At 36.8% G+C, this 5,833-nt stretch overlaps 1 pseudogene; it reads right to left on the reverse strand.

The window, feature by feature from the left end:
* Positions 1 to 3,623: 3,623 nt before the first annotated feature.
* Positions 3,624 to 4,842, reverse strand: LOC118738643 (annotated as a pseudogene).
* Between the last annotated feature and the right edge of the window lie 991 nt (positions 4,843 to 5,833).

Below are 5,833 nucleotides of genomic sequence, written 5' to 3' on the forward strand. Positions count from 1 at the left end.
TATTATTTCCAAATTTCACCCTTATATACAATTTCCATGTGCAAGTGCAAAACGCTAGTCCAAAATAAACTTCAAAAAAGATAAGCAAACAGTACATGCTGTTGGTAATTAGAAAGGGTAAAATCAACGCAGTTCAATATTAGGTTCATTCCTTATCTTTTTGGACTAAAATCTGAAAAGTGTCAAAATGCCAGAGCGTAAGCAAAATGCGCTCACTAAAAGAGAATAACAGGAAAAGTAAAGGAACGCAAAAAACCAAATTTTTAGTCCAAAGAATGGCAACAACAAAACTAACGTCAAATAAGAACAGAAATGTATGTACAAAACACATTCACACAAGCACAAGCACAATAAACACTTGCTATATCAATTATTTTTTGCCTCCTTCCAATTTCAATTCATTTCTTTTACTTTTTAGATTATTCTCACTTTTAGCGTATTCTTTAATTTCCGTTAATTTAAATTCAGTTGAGTTTGACACTTTTCAGGATTTTGCCAGAAAAAATTCTTCTGACTAAATCTGACTACTTCGGACTGATGAGAGTCACTCTCACTCACTCTCATTTTTGCTGTCATTTCCGAGTTAAGGAACGCTTTTTGGACTAAATCTGACTACTTCGGACTTTTTCTGACTATTTCTGGGTTCAACTAATCGCCTGTGAAAGTTGAATCATGTAAAATCCCTATTAAGGGCCGTTTGCACCATGTCTAGTTAATTCTAACTCCCAGTCAAGGTACATTGAACAGGTAGTATCAGTAGAGCAGCTGATTTGATTTATTTTCAAATTATTTGGTCTCGAAAATGTCAAATATTTTTAATTTTTTCTCACGAAAATTATAAGTTGTTAAAATCCATTTGCTTGTGAAACCTTTTTCCATACAAAACAAGCGATTGAATAGCAGCTTTTGGAACGTTCGCCCAACTCGGCAGCACGACCGCTGATTACTGGGCCTTGCAAAGGATGGATCAATGCTTCGAGAAGCAAACAAATTTACTAGGAAAGAAAGTTGCATAAATTTTTATTTTTTATAATTTTTTGTATTTCACATGGCACGCTTTGATTTAGAAGAAAAAATTCAGAACAGTTGTTGACACTTTCGATACCAGAAGCAACAACAAAATACACGCAAATGTTGTTTTTGCTCTACTGATACTACCTGTTTAATGTGCCTTGCTCCCAGTTAAACATCTTTATCGACGTTATCGACACCCATCATATAACATGTGATCGATAAAGCAGTTAACGTGCTTAACTGAAGGATGTACCTCCAGTTAGCGTTAACTAGACATGGTGCAAACGGCCCTAAGCATGCATATCATGCAAGAACGATAGAATACAAGATTGCGCATTCCCGCAGAATGACATTTGTGGCAACGGGTAAACAAAGAATATGGCGAAGAATAATGATTTGACAGTTGTGAATTTGCAGTGAGAAAACGTGTTTTCTTCTTGATTCACCAATATCTCAAGCCATCTTTGAATATAGCAAAGTAAGCACTACGTTAACAAAAAATATACAACCACTCTTGAAATGTGTTCAAAAGTATAGGTCTTATTAATTAACTATTTAGATTTTTTGTGTTTGTATTGCAGGTGCCGAAAAAGTGATAATATCTTGTTGTTTGTAATTTGTGGTATTTCAACGTTTTCAACTTAACATGCCGTGTTTAAAAGTGGTCCGTAAAGTGCTTCATGCATACTACGCTGGTGTCTAAATTGTATGGCTTCTCCTGCCGGCAGAACTCTACCCACTTTCTGGCCAAGGCGTCGTCGCGGGGAAACAAAAAATAGCTGCATTTGGGGGCTTTACCTCTACGGCTGCTGCAATTCAACACACGACACGACATTTTTATATAGTTTTTATTACAAATAATACGTTTTTTACTTCAGAACGCACGAATTACTTCGATTTTTAACTTGAAAGTACACAATACGTTTGCACTTGTTTCTAAACAAAAAGTTTGTTTACGTATTGCCATAAATGTCAAAGTCGGCAAAACCAAAGTAGCGGCTTCGGGAATGCGCCACCTTCAGTTCATTTCACCATGCATATCATGTACTACATGTTTGAATGTATGTTCGCTCCCTAAGATACAATGCATGTTTGTGTGCATGAACGAAAGACACAAGATCACGCGGGAAGGAAAGAACGAAAAAAGTTATTTTCTAGCTGCCGAAATCTCAACGCCATCTTTGTTGTAAGAAGTAAACAACGAAGAGAACGGAGAAAACCGCGAAATTGTTGAACGCATGAATAATCATTTTTATTATGCAAATTCTTCTATAAATCATGCTGTTGTGCTAAATTATTCTTTACCTTATGTGTACACACGTTGTCACAGGCGAAAAAGAAGAAAATTTTTCCTAAATGCGATTCTAACGGGCTACTCTCCTGCCCGCGTGATCTTGTATTTTTGGTTCATGGTTTGTGTGTATGTTCGCTAAGCTAAGATGCAATACAAGTGAGTGTGTTTGTTCGCTAAGCTAAGATGCAATACAAGTGCACGATCCAGAAAATAAAGGTCGCGCCATTCGCGGACCGCTAACCCTCTCTTCGTCGATTTGACAGCATCCACCCATTCGCTGACGTCACACAATACTTTTGTTTACATTTTCTGGTTCGTGGTGGAAAAGTGGATCCAGTTCTGCCGGAGACCAACGGATTTCAACGCCCGAACCAGCGTCATCTGTGTAAAACACTTCACCACTGATGACTTCGAGAACGAGCTACCTACGAGAACATATAAATTGAATCCGGCATCAGATCACATGCAATAAACGGCAACATTTCATTACGATGTATTTTTTATTTATTTGTTATTTGAAAATATAACACGTTCCCCTGATAAAGCTTTTTATTTATACATACTGACCTTCTGCTTCCTACCGGAAATGTTAAGCCGTATGCATAAAAACTAAGCAAGTTCTTTTTTCTTGAGATTGCATACCTTTCACTTAAATTTGTTTGAACATAATATTTGAATTATTAATAAACAAGCACATGTACTTATTGCCAATAACAATTTCTATTTTATTTAGTTTTAAATTTTTTTTTTATATATTTATGATTACATAAATCGGTTCTCGTTTTATTACACAGGATCATCTCTACTTTTTATAGAAAATTTTGAAAAAAAGTGAAACTAAGTGAAGTAATTTTATTATTGGCAGACTTAGTGTCTAACCCTACGTGACTGCTTCTAAAAGCTATCGTGTTTCACGTGGCATATACGACTTAATTTCATTATTACATTAGTGTTTTTTATATGTATGTATATGAATAGGATATTATATATTTATGTATTTAAAAACCCACAACTTTAAGACCGCGCATCTGAACTTGTTAAAATCTTGCCGTGTCACAAACATATTCGTTATTATATAAGGAAAACTACGAAGAATATGAAAAAGAATATCAGTACCATGATAAAAACATTACAAGGTAAATTCATTCTCTCAATTCGTCGGCCATGATTTTTTTCTGACGTTTGCCAACATTTTAAAATCATATAAAATTGAAAATAAAAAATTAAATTGTTCACAATTGTTGTTGTTTGACATTGAAAATGAGAATGTGTGTGTGAGTTTGAGTTTTGATTTGAAAATTATATTGTTGGCAAACGTCAGACTGCCTCTCAATGGTTTTACCTTGTTATGTTTTTATCATGATCAGTACTGCGAAGATTTTTATCATCAGTTTGGAAGTACTTCATATTTCACCATGCGCCGCTTCTATGTTCAATTCGGCATCTTGTATGTCTCCTCTCCACAGTCTCCTCTTGTTCCTTAACCATATGTGCTGATTGTGTAAATATACCGCCTAGCTCGACAATAGTCGATTCAATGTTCTGCAAAGTCTCAGCCCGCTGTTGCACGTAACTATCGGAGTCATCATATAATGCAATCTGCTGCTGCGTCTGTATTCCACTACCTCCGACTGCACCCAGCAATGGTGTTGTATCACTTGCGGCCATGTCAATGCTTACGGCCGTATTCTCTTCGCTTAACAGCAAGGAGCCCTGTTTCGCTGTACTCGAGCGAACAGTGCTAGCAGCAATTGGTGACTGCCCGAATTGATCCCGACGCGCTTTTTGTTGTTTGAGATTTTTTATACGCACTTCTAGTATCTGTTTGAAGTCGGTGCCCATGCTGGCTAATTTAGATTGTAACGCATACACCATGATGTAAGTCAATTCTTGAATCTATTGCGGTCGATCATCAAAAAGACTCTTCTTTTTAGCCACTGCAAAAGAAGAGGTAAAGTAATATAAGTAATATTTATAATTAAGAACACCTATTCATTTTATACTCACGCATTGTCAATTTTTCCAACTTGGCATATGCACTTGCTATGTTTTTGCCAATATATTTGTGACCATCATAAATTCCTTTCATACGTCAATTGTTGCACCATAGCCTGTAAGAAATGCGTAAACATAATAATGTAAACGTCTTCAAATGCACTTCTACTTCTAACTTACTTGTAAGTCTCTAATCTGTTGCTCGTACATAAATTGCGTCTGCGTCGAGGTCTCTATCCGATTGCGGCCTTGGTTTACATTGGCCTTATCCGACAACTGGCGTATGATAAGCTGCGCCATTTCCAACTCATTTGACTTTCCTTTTAACTGATGTTCAACATCGGGAGCACGTTGCTGCATTACATCTAACAGCTTTTTCATTTCATCCAGATGAGCCGCTTGATGTGGCCAACACCCAAAAGGTTTGTTTACAAAGTGCATTTTTGAGTAGTTGAACAAATGCCAGCGGGCAGCTAGCGGGTCAGTTGCTGGCAACAATTTGCAGGCTTGGGCCAGCGTTTTTGCGGCTGCCGGAAAAGTAGCTAAATAATGAAAGTAATTATATGTATAGCAGAGTAAGAGGTATTCCTTTATTTTAAAAGCTTGCTTACTGATTTCACTAATTGACGACGATGCAACGATCACCGTGGAATCGTTCTGCAAATTGTTACCAGCAACTGACCCGCTGGCGGCCCGCTGGTATTTGTTCAATTACTGAAAAAATGCAAATCATTATAATGATTGCAGTGTTTTAACACTTTCAGCGATTTGCATTGCATTTAAGAAGTACACATTCTTTACTTTTAAACAACCAATTTACCATTTAAAATTAAATAATTCCGTAAATCCGCGATTTATTATGCACTTTGTAACACCCGATTTACATGATTCAAGTACCTGAAAGCAATTCTTGCTCATTCTCTTTTGTGTTTTCTATTTGCTTTTACACGTTTCAATTCTGTTGAATTCAAGTTTTTGGTTCTTTAAATGGGAAGCAACGAAAATGCCAAAAGCAAAGCAAGAAAGTTGAAACGACTTGACGGTACAGACACATGTGTACTCGTCCCTTTTCTTCTCACCCCCTCTCTTCCACATGCGAGCAGAATTGAATTCAATACTTGAACTGTGTAAAAGCAGTCTAAACAAACCTTTCAATTTCGCCCCAGCTGTTCGATTCTTCTTCTTTTTCTTATTGAATTCGTCTTTGCTCTCTCATTCTGGTATTTTTTTGACGTCACGGCCAGTTGCTCTCAGCTCGATTGGCGCAATCTTGTATTCTATCATTCTTGATACAAGTGAGTGTGTATGTTCGCTGGACTATATAAATGAGAAGAGTGGTTAAAAGAGATGGATGCAAATAATTTACATATATAAGAACATTTAGCGGTATGACTAAGGGCCGTTTGCAGCATGTCTAGTTAACGCTAACTGGAGGTACATCCTTCGGTTAAGCACGTTAACTGCTTTATCGATCACATGTTAAATGATGGGTGTCGATAACGTCGATAAAGATGTTTAACTGGGAGTTAG

Source organism: Rhagoletis pomonella, unplaced genomic scaffold (genome assembly GCF_013731165.1).
Source record: "Rhagoletis pomonella isolate Grant_MI unplaced genomic scaffold, Rhpom_1.0 Rhpom_scaffold_00005, whole genome shotgun sequence".
Classification (NCBI taxonomy): domain Eukaryota; kingdom Metazoa; phylum Arthropoda; class Insecta; order Diptera; family Tephritidae; genus Rhagoletis; species Rhagoletis pomonella.